At 49.2% G+C, this 17,614-nt stretch overlaps 1 protein-coding gene across 1 annotated transcript in view; it reads left to right on the top strand.

The window, feature by feature from the left end:
• The first annotated feature begins 9,014 nt into the window (after positions 1-9,014).
• LOC132905256 (homeobox protein extradenticle) overlaps positions 9,015-17,614 on the top strand; it is a 119,889-nt gene continuing 111,289 nt past the window's right edge. The window contains exon 1 of the mRNA XM_060956393.1: positions 9,015-9,025. The gene's annotated coding sequence lies outside the window, so the exon portion shown is untranslated. The remainder of the gene's footprint in view (positions 9,026-17,614) is intronic.

Raw genomic sequence — 17,614 nt, 5'->3', positions numbered from 1 at the left:
TAACCGCATCGTTCTCTCCGTCGCAGCCCGCAGAAGAGGAAACGTTTGCTATGGAAGCGGCAGAAAAAAGACGAACGAGAAGAGGAGAAAAAAAGATGGCAGATCGAGGGAAGCGGGTAGTGAAAGAGGCGAAGTAAGAGCGAGAGAAGAGAGAGAAGCTGGTTCGCGATGGAATGAGGAAACTGTAAAGAGGAGGAAGCTACGGTGAGTCTCGGATGTCACCACCGGTCGGTCCACGTCAGGCGTATCGCGAACGGGACGACACGGTTCGAGGATGTCGCGTTAGTTGAGGTTAGGTCTGGAATATAAGGCTCGAGTGCGTGCACGCACACCGGAGCACTTGTTACGCGCGGCCAGACTCAATGTCGTTTCGAGTGACCTGAGATCGGAGAAGAGGTCTGCGACCAGTTTATACGGAAGATCGAAAGTAAACAGAGTGAGGAAGATCGAAAGACGTCGTTGGCGGCAAACTTTTTAAGCCAGATAAGGATCAGGAATTACAGGAGACTTTGATCGATCGATGATGGACGAGTAGTGGCTTTGGCCGACGAGCAGGCAGATTGATCGTCGTTGCTCTCTCGATCGAGCGTGTTTATCGCTGTGAAAACAAATCGATTAACGCGGAGAAGCAGGATACACGGATCGGTTACCTTTGCTTAGAATCGTCGAAAATAGACGGGCAACGCGGTCAGAGCACAGTGGAATAAAGAAAAGGCAAGAAACGATAATTGAAACGATCAATCGGAAGAAATCGTCCGCGATAACCGCGCATATACGTTACGCTAATTCTATAGAAACTGCGGGCGATAAGTTAGCGAGTAATACCGACTCCGTTGAAATGGCTGCAATTTTCCCAAGCGAATATGTTCATCGTCCGGTCCAAGTACCATCTTATTCAGTTTCTCGCGGCCATTCGATACTCGATACTCAGCCGCGAGGAACGCTCGACGAGTCGTGCACTTTCATTAGCCTTTGATTCGAACGAGCGTTTCGCGCAGGAAACGAAACGCAGTCGAGAAGGCTCGCGACAACTTTCTAGTCGTCGGAGAGGCAGTCGGTCGGAATCGCCCCTGAAATCTAGCCTTTCAGCGCGTAACCGATAATTACGCGGCTTTCGTGTATCGACTTCGACTTGTCTGATGCTTTTTATCCGGTGGTAATAGTTCGTTGGTATCGTCGAGGGAATTCATGTTCGGGAGGTCGTGTCGGGATTTTCAGGAACTTGTATCTCACGATGGAACATCAGCAACGATTAGGAGCCCGGGGCGTACGTACGTTGGCAGCGAGGACGCACACAAAGCTCGTGGAAGCCGGCAATTTTCCTCGCCACTTTCAGCCGATAACGGAACCATAATGATACAACGCATACGACGAGCCGTGTCGCAACGAGGTAACGAGAACCGCGTGACTTTCGGCGTACGCAATTCAGCGCTTAGGTGGCCTTCGATTACCTAATCGTTTCGCTGAATAGAGAGACGATTTGGCAGCAGGAAAAATAAGATACCGCTCGTTTCGCAAACAGCCGCCAATTTCCTCTCCCGCCCTCTTCCACGCCAACCGTAAGAGCCAACGGAGAAGCATTTCGATTCTAAATCTTCCCCCAAGCAGCTAATCCGAGCCTAAGCGCTTTTTAGCCGTCTCTGTCCCTTTGCTTAACGCCGTCAATTTCCGCTGACGCGACGACACGGCAACGCTTTTAAGTATCGCGTGGCTCGATTAGTCCGACCAAGAAATTTCCTTAATCTCTTGGCTATACCGAGTACATTAATTCCTTGAAATATGGAGTCGATCTAGAAGACCATTCCTGATGATCCTTCCTGAATTCCAGCGTCGGAATTTTCCTCGCGTTTGAAAAGTCGCGAGGAGAACCACGTGGAAACCAGGCGGCGCACTCCAAGAGTGGCAACGACGAAACGGCAAATCCCGTCGATTCGTTCGTACTCGCGCGATTTCATCGCTGATAAAATACCCGTTGCCGCAACAACGAGTGACTGGCGTGCGACGGATATTTTCCGCGGCCGATTACGGGATAAGCCACGGTCGAATGCTGGAATCGAAAGGCGAGTAGCAACAGGCACCGGTCGTCGGTCTGTTCAAGGTCGTCCAAGGTCGATCGAGAGACGCAAGGACCTTGGGTTACAGAAACCCGTGCAACAAACTGGTCTCTCTCCGCGTAGCCTTGCCCCTTGAAAAGAACGAGAGTAACAGGTCTGTGAAAATCTGAACGTCGTCTCCCCCTCGACCTTTCTTCTTCGTCTTCGTCTTTCTCGTTTCTTTCCTTCCTCGTTTCCTCGTTTCTCGCCTATTCTATCATCGTCCAGGTAAGTTATATTTGCTCGTGGACGTTTGGAACGAAGCGTGGAACGATGACGGTGCGGGAACGCAAATTGCTACCGGTAATGCGACGTTCTGGGGGGGTGGCGGAATGCGAAAGAAACGTTTCAAAAATAGAATTTCTCCCGACAGTATTCGTGTTTTTTATCAGAGCCAGATTGCCGACTCGGTAGTTAAATAGCCGTTGGTTTGAGGAAGGACGAGAGAGATGGTCGCATTACCAAAGAAAACATACAACAGCAACGACGCGATGTACGGTTAGTTTAATGGGTTGGCGCTTCTAAGATCGCTCTAGAACAGCGGGCAGAACGGCGTTATAGGAACCGCCTCCGACTTCCTGCATCGCGACCGTCTCGCGTCTCTTGTTTTTTACGACACGTTATTTGCGCAAACTCTCGGCAGACTCGTCCAAGATGCTCGAAACTTCTTAACCGTTCGATAGTTTTGCTCCTCGTGTTTCATCGCTCGCGATCTTTTTCCCTGCACGCCGCGTCCCGTTTCCAGAAGAGGGGTTGCCGGCCCCTTATCTTCGTCGGACTTGGCTGCGCGGCGCGCGCGTTCCGCTCTATCCTCGGCCTCTCGCGAGTAATAATAAAACGGCCGATCCTCTTACATATTACCGAGCGAGGCACGGTTCACGCACGAACGAACACCGTAAGAAGCGCCGAGGAAAATACCGGCATGGAATCCGGTCGAGCCTGTGTCACGCTCGACACGTTGCATCGGTCCACGAGAGAGTCCCGTCCCCTTGTTCCTTCATCGACCGATCATTTTTCCGCCTCTATCACTCGTCCTGGACCGCTCCGTAATTCTCGCTCTTTCGTCTTTTTCACCCTAACCGTGCTTTAACCGTACTCGTAGAAATCATTACGCAGCCGGAAGGACGATGGAAGAACCTGATTCGAAGATTCGTTATCGGTCGTAACGCGAGCCATTTTTCCCCGTGTACCAGCTATCGACTAACGGTATCGCGGATTTTAATATCGACTCTACTCATTACAGTTGCTTCAACTACGGCGCGGTGTGTATTTCATTCACTTTCAGCATCGAAAAAAAGAGGATCGCCGGTTCTCAAGTATGTTGGAACGAATCGAGCGAGCGGAGTACGCATTACCGCGGAAACGTTCGCTTTTATTTCCGCGTTTAAATATAGACGCAAGTATCCTGAGAATATCTGGAAATGCCAGCTCGCTTCGTGGATCGATCCACACCGATCGATCAGCGTAGCTACCAGTCAGCCCGCGTACTTTACGAAAAACGTGCTGGCCGTTCCACGATACCATTCCATTCTCTCTCTTTCTCTCTCTGTGTATGATCGATCGGGCTGATCGCGTTCGCGTTCGTTCCGAGGAAAAAACTATAGTTGGCGCGTATTCGCGCCTCGCGATATTACACGTTTCTCGTGTCACATAAATCTTCCGGCTGGTCGTATAAATTGCCGCGTGTACCGGTTTGGTTCGACCGTTCGCTAGTAACGATAATGTAACGTATCTAAGCGTCGTAATTATTGCGCGCGTGCCCTCCTCTTTTCGCCTCCTTGAATGACTTTATCATTCCGCCGATGGAACGGCCGAGCAGGAAAACGATCGATTCGTGGACAGGAACAATGGAAAATCGAGCTTCCGATGTTCCTTGATACACAAAGGAAGTCGTTCGTCGATCGCGAGTCGCTTTGGTTCTTTTTCTCCTTCGAATTCAGCCGCGAAGATCCCCTACGAAATTGGTTTGTAAATTGCTTCGATCGCTGTTAGCGACACGGTCGAATCTCAACGTCTAAGAACGTTTGAAATCGATACGGAGAATGAGAAAATTGTTCATTTACGCCGTATTAAGCGAAATCAGGCGCGATACGCGACCGAAAAGAATCGCGCGTGTTTCGCTATCGAAACGGAGATTGTTCGCATCAACGTTGGAAGATTTATACGCGTTCTTATGGTGGTTTCGCTCGAATCCGCTCGCAGTCGTTACCCTCGTGCAACAACGATTCCCAGCTGGTAATCCGCTTCATTATCCGACTCGCTCCATTCTCCGCCGGCTGTGTACACGTTCCGTTTGCAATAACGATAATAATAAAGAGTCCTCTGTTCCGGTCGATTATCCCGTCAGTGGCGCGAGAAAGAACGAACTAGCCTGCGAGACGACGCGCGCCGCGTCGCCAACTTTTATTCCACGTTATTATTTGCGAATGGTAAGCGAAACGACGGGGTCGCCACGGAAAAAACGGTACACCGTCGTGCTCCAGTGTCACGCGAGTATTTACTCGGTCAAAAAGTCCGTTCGCCATCCGGTTCACTCGTGCACCCCGGCTCGCTGCCTCGTTACCTCCTTGCGCTCTTCCACGTGCTCTTTTCCTGTTCTCCACACGAGAACCATTCTCTTCCTCTGTCGCCACACGCTTTTCCTCCTTCCTCTTGTTCGCGCTTCCGAGTGTCCACCGTGTTCGAGCACCGATCGACCTCGCCGCCCTTTTTCTCGATAGTCGCCGCGTGCTAAAGCTAATCTCGCTCCATAATTACCGCGCCAATTACCGCGTTTCGGATTGCAGTAATTAAACGAGGCAGGGTTCGATCGTCGCGGGAAACGGCTGCCGTTTCATCGAGGGGAAAGCAAAGGCGTTCCTTCTGTTTCGTTGAATCTGTACGCCGATATCCCTCGCGGCAGGAATTCAGAGTTACGATCATCGTCTTCGCAGCAATCTCGCCGAGAAGTATATAGCTGTAATTACCATGCGAATAGATCAGAATATCTTGCTGGAGGAGGAATTTTCACCTTCTTTGGTGGTCGAACTCCCCAAAGGACATTGGCGGCAGTGATCCTCGAACACGTTCAGCATCGTAGCTGATTTCCGCGTATAGATCGTCCGTTTCGCTCGGACGGGCCGATTCTCTCGCTCTGACCGACGACGAGTTAAATCGGCACGAAGCGTGACCGGTGTCCAACGCTTCTTCTCCCCGTGTCGTCTCTTTCTTCCTCTCAGCTCGGTCGAGAGACCGTCCCGGCAGAACACCGTCTTCCGTATCGCGCTTTAATTACAACTACAGTCCCGTTTTTTTGCAGTACTTTTATTAATTGAGGGAACAGGGCCCGGTTTGAAGGCGCTCGAGCCGCGAGCTGCACACGCTCGCGGACAATGCGCGGATAGGAGCCACGCGTCCTCCCGGCCGAGCGCTGTTACGGTACTTTCCTCTTCGTTCTCGCGCGCGTCAGAGCTCGAGCGTCTCCTCCATATCGCCGATGATTTTCCATGCTTTTCCAACTTTCCTCTATTCCTCGCCGCGTTTCTCTCTTATTACGCAAGACGGTAGACTCTTTGAACTTGGTCGAAGATTTCATCCGGTCGGAGGTCGATCGCAAAGAGCTCGAGAACCGCGAGAGGAACGCGTCGCTAATGAAGTTCGAGGTATATTAGATGCTAATTGCTTTGACCGTGGCACCGAGCTATGAGAACGTTCTCTCCTTCCATTGTTTCAACTCGAAGCCACATGGTAAAACTATTGACCGCCGTGTGCGCGTTATTCTCGCGGCGAATGCCTAAGTGAATACTATCCTGCATCGTAATATATCAAACGGAATGACTCTCGAATCGTTTGCCGGTGTTTCAATGGCTAATTTCATTTATAAAAAGAGTGAAAAAGCGGCGTATAATTACGCGTACCTCGAGCAATATCTTATTTCATTTTATTCGACAGAGACGCGCGAACTATACTTTTGCCAGCTATCAAGGGCAGCGTTTGAGAGAAGCGGCGAGGCAAGGAGACGAAAAGAAATTTGCAAGTTTCGCACGGAAAGTTTCCGCGTGGTTTGCTCGCCGCTTAGTCGTCGGTTTTGTACCGGCATCGCTCGATTGTTTCGTAATCACGAGGGATCTGAATAATTGGCCCTCGGTCGCACGCCCTCGCGGTTTTCAACGCAACGCGGGATCAGCGAAACGGTGGATGCTTTCTTTCGATGACGTGCCGATCCCGCGTTCCGACCGCCTCCATTTCTTATCCGCCACGGTGTAAATAACCTTTTACCAGTCGCGTTCTATTCGAATCATCTTCGTAGAACCATTTCATCGGCGAATTCTGCCGTCGTAAAGAAAAATACGAAGAAGGTTTCATCGGTAGTCGATCGTTTTTCCGAAAACTATTACAGTTTCGTGGCTACGAGCGCGCGTTTGTCGGCGCTCCCTCGACGATCCGCTAACGATCGAATAACTGGCTGTAAATCGCAGATCCTGGGCGACTGCATGCGGCATTATCGGGCTTGAGGTCGGCCGCTTCCATTTAATGGAGAAACGATCTCTCCTAGTCAGGCAACTGCCCCTCCCTCGCGACTCGGTGTAAACGACCTTAAGCGTTGCCTGCCTCCCCTGCGCGTATATATTTTCTGCCGATTTCCCGTGACGCGCAGCACCGGCAAACGGTACTCGCTAATAAGATCTTCGGAGATTGGGATTTCTTCGTTTTCGTCGCTGAGTGATTTCCGCAGCTTGTATCGTAGCGCGGCTCGTCCTCCGGCGTTCGTGATTTGCCGCCATCGTGGCGGATGACGGAACGTAGTGGAAGATGGCTCCGGGTTACCGGCAATTCTTTCAGAAGCATGTTTACCGTGTTAATGTCTTCGTGTCGCGCAACACTGTAATAATTTACAACGAAACGTGCAAGAATCTGACGAATCACCAAAAATTCTTGACCCAAAAATCAGCCGAACCAGCGAAAGATACCGCTACGCGTTTCTTACGTGTGCGAAGATATTTCTTACGAGACATATATATTTGAAATCTGCTCGCGCGGCATTTTCGGACGCAGCGAAACCTCGTTAATGAACTCGTTGACGAGCCTGCACGAACTTTACGATCCTGACTGCTTGGTTGAACGGCACATTGTTGGGAATTTCTTAAAATTTGCCGCATTCCTTCTCCATAAATTCACCGGTTGCGACACAAATGTATTATCCGTCGCTGGAAATAGAATTTAACCGTACGTTGTGCCGATCTCGATAACAACTGTTTCAAATAGCTGTCGGATGTAAAGAGCGGGCGGTTCGCAGGTTCTAAACATCAACCGACAATCGTTCCTCGATTATTGCCTTTTAAATACGGTTCTCGAATGGTATAATAATAGCTGCGCGAGTAGATTCACGTAGAAAGAATCCATGAAATCGAACAACCTTTCCATTGCCCGAGGAAATGGCCCCGCACCGAAGAGCGGCGGCATCGATGGGTTCGCTTCTTCGAAACGTAATAAATACTATACGCACGTGCTCGTGCAAAAACCGCTTTACGTCAGTTAGGAAACTCGTTTCCCTTCGTGGAAACGTAGCAAATTCCATGTTTCCAAGCTCTCGCGTCGCTGGAATATTACGCGTCTAATATTTACGTATAGTTGAATCGACTTCCTAGACGATAATCAACGACCAAAGCGATATTCTAGGTCGCACGACGTCTCATCGACGAAAGGAGGAAAAAATATTTGAGCATGTGATCGACAAGGTCTATTTCTTAATAGACCTGTCCGTTGGTCACGCGATTTCAGATTGGCTCGTGCGTATTCGGGTCGCGTATGCCACGTGAATTAATCGTTGGCGATTTATAAAGCATCACCTGTCGACCTTCCTGAACTCGCACGACTATTATCGTATGGACGTACAACGTACGAAGGGTAAGAGGGATCGTAGAAGAGGAACAAGACTGCAAGTACAAGTGGGAAGATGTAAAGCCGCTTATGTGCAAGCTGCAAGCCGTTACCTTGTCACTCGTATCTCGTTAAATCGGTGGAACGAGCCGCTTTCGGGCTTTTCGGAAAAATTCCGCACCGATACGAATCAATTTCCGTGCCTATTAAAATTCTATAACCGCTTCTTCCTCCCTTTCCGCGTTCGGTGAGAAAAATGTCTTCTCGTTTGCCATCTTATCGGCCGTTTCGATAGAAAGCGCGTGGGCGCTGGTTATCTTCGAGCGAGCGACCCCGAGGACTCGGCACGACGATTTTTGTCCTCGCGTCGAGCCACGAGGACATTCTGCAGCTACACCGGATCCGCTGACGCTTAATTAATCACGGTCGAACGTGACGGTAGAAGGCTCTCTCGAGGCTCGAGATCCGAGGGCCGCTTCTTAGATCGTGCTCGATTCATCCGGTCGAAGCGTTCGAGTCTATCTATTCGTTGTCACCTCTGTGGATCGTAGCGGCGCGGCGCTCGTGGGCAGGATTTACCGTTGGTATCACCAAAGCTTCTCTCGGGTTTTCTCGCTTCTCTTTGGTACGTCAGGAGCTTCGTGGATCAAGATACGCGGCTCGATTTCTGCGTAACTAGTCGAAGACACTGTCGTGTGCTTATCGGCCCTGTTCCACGGATGTAGATGCGACTAATAGATTGTCGAGATCGGCGCGAGACGCAGCTAGGTTTAACGGCCGAACTCTTGTTTCTCGTGGCCGAGTCACAACCGGTGTAATTATAGGAAATTAACGTCCAACGGAGATTCAGGAAGATATCGTTGTGCGCGCGGTAAAACGAGATGTTCAAGTGGACGACTCGATCGACATAGAACGATACTTTTACTCGATTGCAGAGGGATGTGACGGAGAAGAGACACCCGTTCTATGCTTTATGGTGTAGCGGGTAAAAGTTGCGTGACGGCCAAGACAATCGCAAAACCAACAGAAAGAAGCTACGTTGGCTTTGTGGTAGGAGGGCAGGGAAAAAAGAGGTTGGAAAAACGAGCATCGACGATGCACCGAGGGTAATTGCCCGGCTGTAAATCGCGTACATAATTGAAGAATTTCACGGTTACTATGGGAGATAAATCCTGCGAATTTTAGATCCGTTTTTCATCGGGTAGCGTCTTCGTTTTTTCCATCGGGAGTCGTTCTTTCGCCGCGTTTTACGTACAGCTTCACGCCTCGTAGTTGTTTCTCCGCAAATTTGTCGCCGGCGTCTCGGATTGTACACTTATTTGCGGCAAAAACGGCACGCTACACCAACGGAATGCGGCCAATCATCGTTCAAGCACGAAGATCGTATCGAATTGGAACGTTGAAGTTCGTCGGTTCCGAGTAGCTTTTTCCAGCTTGACGCCACAACAGCGACCACCGCGTCCATCGTGGTCGTTAAATCACGATTTCGAATGGAAGACGAACCATCGATATCGAATATCACGCGTGTTCGAACCGACGTGTTCTCGATTTGGAAATCTTCCGTCTCGCTCGCGAGTAATTTCCTTTCGATTCCCATAGCTTCGGTACGCTGTGCAACAACGATAATTGCTCTAGAACCGTTGTACATTCTTCGTAAGATACGCTTCCTGTGTTAATTCCAACTCGCATCTGCCGTCTACAATTTCGAAAGCGATTACGACTGAATCGTTTGCAAATTTCATTCGCTTACTTCTCGGCGCTCCATTACGTTCGCTTCCATTTCTCCGACCACCCGTGCTAATTTTAACCTGGACGAGTACCATCTCGACACACGTATTCCGCGATCGAGAAACGATACATCTGTTCCACGTGAAACGCGGCCAAAACGACGAAACTCCAGCGACCGTGTATTTTCTTAACTACGAGTCGGCTCAAGCAATCGGAGAATTTTCTTCGATCGAAATCGTGCGAACAATTTGGAATTCAACGCGTCGAACATAATGTTCCAAGCAGGCGAATCATCTTTAATTTTACTCCCATCCTCGCAACTTCCGTTCGACTCGCGGCGTCCGCTGTAATTGAAATATCATCTCGAAGATTGCAGCGTGCGGTCTGGGCTAAGATACCGCCGGCTGTCGTCGCGCTTCTTCGTCAGCCTTTTTTCTTCCAGCACCTTCGTTTGTTACGCGTATTATCGGGACGAAGACCTGTACAGATATTGCAAGAAAAGACGACTCAAATTGATCGAGGGCTACTGTTACGTCTTTCTTCTTGCCACGCGAACAACGTGGTATTTTAATAAACTGCCGATGTCGTCTGAAAAAATTCGATGATTATCATATCCAGTCAGGTTTGACGTCCGGCAATACCTGGAAAAGCAAAAACCAGCGCCGTCTACGTAAATGAGATTACTCGGTACATTGACCTTGACACCATATATACCAAGGCCATTGAAATCGGCAAAGTCGATCGTTCCCTATCCAATTAGGGAAAATTGGAGGAAACGACGTAAACCGAGTTATCGGGAAAACAGATAAGAGGTAAGAGATAAGATCGATAATACATGCGATCGAAGAAGATCTCCTTACGATAATGGAGCAAGAGCCCGCGGATTCACCGATTTATTCCCGTTTCGTTAAGAAGCTGTAATAAAACGACGAACCGTTCGCATGCCTGTTCTGTTAAAGAATCCGCAAGGATGTGCTCGATGGCGTTAAGGTAACTGTACCGCGATCAACGCCGTTCCACATAACAACCTTCGAGAGAGCTCGTCGACTCTCCCGATGACCAGTTGGATACGTATAGTTTTACCGATCGTTTTGTCGATTGCGACCAGGCTGCGATTAGGTTTGCCCGTTGCAATTCGTCCCACCTACCAGACCCAGAGATATTACCCTGCACGCGGAACGCGTTTCCTACCGGTTTTTTGTCACCGGATAGGAGCTACGTCGACGGACGAACGAACGAACGAACGAACGAGCTTCCGACGCGGACACCTTTTCCATCCTACCTCTCTTCTTTCTTCGGGCTACCGGTCACGACCGATTAATTTCGAGTTATTTCGGCCCGGAGAACTCGGAACCCGGAGATTGCTTACGATTCTGGTTCGGTCCATGTGTTCACCGTTCGTGAAGTCCGTGTAGCGTTCTGCTTGGCAATGCTATTACACCGCGATATCTTTGGCTAGGGCTTTTTCTTCTCTTGTGTTTGGTCACTGACCGTGTCCTCGTTTCTCACGAGACTAACGTCTTTGTTTACTCGAGATCGAGAATCCTGTAATCTGGATGTCCATTTGTTTTCCTTTTAGAATTAGTATAAATCGGTAAATGCGTTTCCACGTCTCTCGCTGATAAGGAGGTTTCAACGTTTCGGAACGAGAGCAAATGAGATTCGCGCTCGCGATCGTAAAGCGGTATGCGTACGCGTACCTATGGCTAACGTAATGCGTATTTGTGGTTAATTTTACCGTTTCTCGATATTACAACCAGTGGTAACGACAGATACCACATACTATCAAACTGGATCTTTCTTTCGTTTCCTTCGTTAGAGCGCGGTTTCTTGCTGCCGGATGTGATCCGTGTTATTCGCGATAATTACATAATTCATAGCTTGCCATTTTGCCCCGTGATCCGCCATTTATTTTCCCTGTCGTGAACATATGTATATCATAAAATACTTGACGGGTATGGCGCGGTTATCGGTTTTAACGCGACTCGATTATCTTTTTCTCCCGATTAACAGTGAAATTCCTGGCTAATGCGTCCCGGCAAAACCGCCCGATTAATAATCGCGGATTTCTATGTACTACCAACGACCGGTTAATGTTTCTTCCGGTCGCGTTCAACCTCGCCTTAATACCTTACCACCTTGGAATCGAAAGAATCGACGATGTTTTTCGCCTTCCACGAATTCATCGTTGAATTCCTTAGGAATTTTCTCCGCTCGACGTGTGGAAATACTCGCGTGCACGTTCAAGGACGTTGCACGTACCACGCGATCGCCTTCGACAAATCGAAACAAACTCGATCGAGCGTTTCACCGAACGGGACCTGAATCCGATACCGAACGTCTGATTTCGCCGGCCTCGATAAATCGACTAAGGTCGACCCAAGGTAACGGTCGCTGCGAGTCCAGGCCCGATAGAGCCGCGCAAGCAATCGGTATTCCCAGTCGAACACGTAACGTTAACGACCGGCGTTAATCGCGCCAACCCTAGTCCAAAGAAACCGAGGCTGGAAACACGAACAACGACATCGTATAAATTGCAGATGTTCGAGCGTTGCTCGCACGCTCTGCCCTCCCATTAAAATCGCAAACGATAATGGAGATCTGGTTACTCGTCAAAGAAGAGTGCTCGTTACGCTAAATTAAAGTTAAGAGATAAATAAACGAGATCGACCGAGAAGATGGATTTCGTGGCACGCCTTTTTGTCGTTTCCTATTATCGGTGTTTCTGTGACAGCGCTATTTACACGTCGATGCTAATACTTTTCCAATTTCACGCTTTCGACGTGCCCTACTTTGTCGAGTCGGCGAAACCAATGAAAGCAATCTGACAAACTGTACGCGCATAGTTTATCGCAAACGTGGAGTAACTACGCGTGCACGTGTTTCCATGAATTTACGCAACGTTGTTTACTCGTCGCTTTTCCTCTTCGATTCTGCCAACATCCGACGTTATCCGTTCCTCGTCCTTCAATTTTACTCGAAATAACAATAGCGTTCGTCGTTCGACGTTTCCTCGAGCGTATTATTCGACACTTTCGATCTACGTCCCTAGTTCTTCCGCTTTTCGGAATTGATTCGTCATTCAAGGTAAACGAACTGAGAAATACTCGTCGAAGTCTCGAGGGAAGCTATAACCGTGACGGTAATGCTGCGTTTCCGCTGCAAATGTCCGTGATGCTCGGCGTCAAATGTCTCATAATTACCCCGGCAGCCTGCCTCCGTTCTCTGTTACGAGAAAAATTAGAAATTTCCGAGCGAACGAGCGGAACGTGGCCTCTCCTCGATGTCGACGTTTACCGCGTTACCACGCTGCGAAGGTTCGAGCGGAGAACCGCAGGCACAGGAAGCTGTCGGCCGATCGAGATGCGATTACAAGGGGAACGGCGCCATCGGTGCTATTCTCTGGCCGATTCGAACGAATTATCCCGCTCGTAGCAGGCCCTTAAAGGCGTAGACGCTTTTAATGGGTCAGTCTCGTCGACGAGTTGCATCTTCTCGATCGTAAATAAACCTCCCCCGGAGAAGCATAATCGACGTTTCAACAATGAATTATTAGTCTTGCGAAGATGCCTAGTACTCGGCTTAAAGGCAATTCCTTGATCCATCGAACCGTCGATCTAATTGATTCTTTCCAGCTCGTTCATCCTCGTGTTTCGAGCACGCTCGGTCGTGAATTTACGTCGACTGCATTCTATGCAGGTGATCTTGCGATCGACGCGATTCAATTACCCGGTTACCGTAATCGTCGACATCCTGGCAACAGCTACTCGTCTCGTCTCCGATACTTTCGCCCGCGTCCTCCGCTTTCCCCGACGATGCCACTTCGGAACTCGATGACGCGATTACGACGCGTTCACCAGAGAGACTTCACCCCTCCGTCCTCCCGGATGTGTTTATTATATGGCGAGGAGAAGTAGGAGAAAAAAAGGTGGAAATGTCGGGCGCGTAATTACACGTTCGTTAGCGTTACACGCGAAGTAGTTCGAGGAAGCTGTATCCCATGCCGCGTCGAGGCGATCCTTCATCGCGAGAATCGCGCGGCTTACCTGATCCTTGTCGACGAACTCGCTGCACGCGGTCCTCGTGACTAACGTCAGGGCAAATTTACGTTTTCGTGGCCGCCTCGTCCGATCCGGAATCGTCCGTAAGGATCGCGCACGCGTGGCGCTAACCACCAAGCGATTCACGTTTCTTCGCTTATTCCGCTCGATTACCGACGTTAAATCGAGGCTGATTTCTCCGTTTGCACCGCAGGTCGAGTAATCCGAGAAATTCGATCCGGCGCGCTCGCGCTCATTGAAATAGCAAGAAAGGACGAGTCCACGATGGAACGTGGATGTATCGTAGGCTATTCAGTAGCCTGTTTCTCTTCTGATCCGCCAGCAGTACTCTGAAACATTTGTACTTTGCTGGAGATACGGGCGCGCAACGTATTCTACAGCTTTGCGCGATGTTTTTCTCCCACGGATCTACTGGTTCGCTGGAACAGCCTGTAGCAGCTGACGCGGAGAATTCGCTGAAACGAGGCAACGACCGCATCCTATTCCCTCGGACGGGTTTATACCCGATCTTGAATGAAATTATTAGCCTCTTAGTTGGGTAACCGCGAACGGGGCGCGAATGCCGTCGAGGAAGGGGAGCGTGTTGCGTGGAAAATTATGCGTATGCACACAGGACCGAGTTTAGTGTCCGCCTAATGGACAGGTACATAATTTCAGGGGTGTTCTTTTCTGGCTGAGAGTAACGCGTACGCGACGGGACTCTCGGTTTCCTTCCGCACAATCCCATGGATCTTTGATCTAAAATTAAATTACCCCTTCGTCGTTCTGATCGTCGTATCTGCGCGCGTTGCACGAGCTGACGATAATTCTCAAGCGTCACCGCGCCACGCTGCCCTGTCAATTTCGTTCGTTTACGAGGCATAGAGCAACACTGTGCAACGCGTGTTCGCAGCTGGAGTTGCCGGAGAATCCCGACATGCGCGGGCCGACTTGGTTTATTCGCATGCACGTAATTGACCAGCTACGCGAATCTCGTATCGCGTAGCAGGATCGTTTAATTATTTATCGATTCGCCGCCAACTGGTATTCTGGCATTCTCGAAAACGACGCCCAAGTTCTTTCGAAGAAACGCGAAAGCTGAGATCGTCGGCGATACTGCCGCGAAGGGAATCGTTCGTTGCGACAGCGGTTTCTTTAAGGGAAGCCCAAAGCCACTGCGCGTCCTACGATTTCGTATTATACCAAGTCGGCGTACGAATTTTTTCTCCGGCTATTATATATGTTCGTACATCTCGCGCGGCGTTATTAGCGAGCTATCTGTTCGAGCATCTATGGAGCATGAACATTTTCTGCGAGACCTGTCAATTATACAGATTTATGATCTCTCCCTTCTTCTTTCACCGTTCGCTTCGCTCACCAGTCGCGGTTATCCATACCGCGTTTTCTACGAATACACCCACGACACCCACAAACGCACGTGGAACATCGTCTCGCGTGTCTCTGCCACGAGAGAAAAGGACACGATCCGACTGATTAACGATCGTCGTTAATCGCAGCTGCCTCGGTTACGATAAAACGACGTTTCGATGATTAATCGCGCCGTTCTTCGACCGATCGATCCGCGTTCATCGACGAATTTTCAGATCGCATGGTGCATCGCATGAAGATCCATTTGTTCGATCCGAACGAATCCGGTGTTAACGAGTGGACAAATTGAATAATTCGTACTTTACTTAAAGGCGTTGGAAAAAAATGAAGCGAATTGGAAGGAGGAATCGCAGCGCTTACAATATCCTTGATACATTCTGTCTCGTTGAGCATCCTCAACGAGAATCATCGTCCGTTCGATGCAAATATCCTGGCAGGAGTTTGTTGGTACGCGAAACGAACCACGTCCAAATATTGAAATTACGTCACGTATTTTCACGGAGCAAAAACTCATTGTAACCCGTGTTAGCTGCTATTCACGCTACCGCAACTTCGATTAGCTTAATTAGCGAAATTGTCGGCAATTAGGGGAGGTTGGCGAAACAGGAATTTCTTCGACGCAAAGACCGTAACGAAAACTGATGCAGGAAGGTGATCCGTAGGATGCGATGTAATTCATGTAAAGCATATTTAAATCGAACGGCCGCATCATTTGCGTAATTGCAAATTGAACGAACGGATTTCCAGGAAAAATTCTACGAAAAATCCGTATATGAAGCATAGCTTCCAATAAGCCAGCCAATGACGCAACCCTTTGCGACCTGCGAATGGCCTTGACTTTCGAGAACACCATCTCCACCTCGCCTCCTCCAACTTTTCAAGTTTCAAATCGTCTTTGCTCTCTACGTACAAACACTCGAGTAAATTAATATTTCTTCGATATCGCGAATGAAGGTTTTCCGAGTCAAGCGTCGATTAATCGAAATTTGGCGACAGAGATTCGTCGCACGTTCGATCGTTTGGCACCGGTTTAGCATCGTGCGCGAGGATGTAACGAACGTTGAGACGCAGCAGGACGAAGAAGAGCGAGGAAGAAAAAGAGAACGCGGCGGATGTCTGGGTTTTTCTCGACTGGAAGACAAATCGATAACAGTCACGGTATCTTTGGACCAATTCTTCGAACGAGTCCTCCTCTTCTGTCCGTTAATTATTACAATTCCTTCTCCGAGCTCCATTCCCTCTCACGATTCAACGTTCCTGTTAAAAAAGGAAAGAGGCGATCGACAAATACGGAGTGTTTGCTGAATATGGAAGAGTCCTCTTCTTCACCGGAAATCGATGCTCGTCCTCGAGAATGCGCGTGTAACTTCGTCGCATTCGATATCAAAAGGACGATATCATCGAACGTTTGCATTCGAATTGCCGTTGAACATCCGATAATGAACGCCAGGTCCAGTTAGGAGTAGGTGACCTTAAAGGATGTGGATCTTGGTCGAAGTAACAGTACCGTCACTGTCGAAGAGGCTCCAAGTCCGATTCTTGAGAGACTCGCGCCTTGACAACAGGTGTTGGACGCTGTCCACTTATCTACCTATTCTACATCCACTTATTACTTATTTACCTTTACCGGTTCTTCGAATTCGTGTAAATCGCGATCGTGTAAAATTACTTGTGCCTCTTTCGTCATGACTAACAACAACTCGTCTCGCCAACGGTCTTCGTCGATAAATTAGTCGCTACAGACGTTTCTTAAATTAACAATTTTTTGTCTACAAGCAGACGGGAATTTACTCGAAATCACCGAACCCTTCGGCTTGATTCGAAAGCGGTTTCTTACTCTAATCGGCAATTATCCTGCCAGCTGCCGCGGCGCGTACGCTCCCTCGACGCGGCAAGTGGGATTGAAGGAAAAAAGAAAAAAGAAAAAAAGAAATGGAACGATTCGTAGGAGCTTTTGTTCTCGAAGCGGCGAGAGTGATTTATCGGCTTTTTGTTCAACGTCTTGCGAATCTTTTCTCGATCCCGCCAGCGTCCAAACAGTATAAAAATCGATCCCGCAACTGTTCCTCCGAAGGCACGCGTGGCCGGTCGTGCTATTCGTAGTTATATTTCTAGCCGCGCAGGCAGACCTTGTACGGCGAGGAAGGCGATTTTTGCGGCCTGTGTTCTGATGCAACGAAAGAAAGGTGCGAAGAAGAAAAGAGAGATCGACCGATTTTGCAACACCATGCGTTCGAGTCTTCTGGTATTCTCCGCGTATCAAGAGCAAGGATACACTTTGCGCTTCGGCAAAACGCGTCGGAGGACGTAAATCGCAACTGCACGGTTTATGACGTGATTTAAAGTAATCGCGGCGCCCGACGATTTTGCAAATAACGCTGCAATCTGCCAGCTCGTATCGAGCACCTTTACGTTGATTTCACGGTCGTGGTATATTTACGGGAATAGATACGATCTGTTGCTACTTGCTTTGTAATCTTCGGAGTTGGAACAGCGCCGCAAGCT

The sequence above is a fragment of the Bombus pascuorum genome, chromosome 3 (assembly GCF_905332965.1).
Source record: "Bombus pascuorum chromosome 3, iyBomPasc1.1, whole genome shotgun sequence".
Classification (NCBI taxonomy): domain Eukaryota; kingdom Metazoa; phylum Arthropoda; class Insecta; order Hymenoptera; family Apidae; genus Bombus; species Bombus pascuorum.
This window is presented reverse-complemented; position numbering and strand designations above follow the sequence as displayed.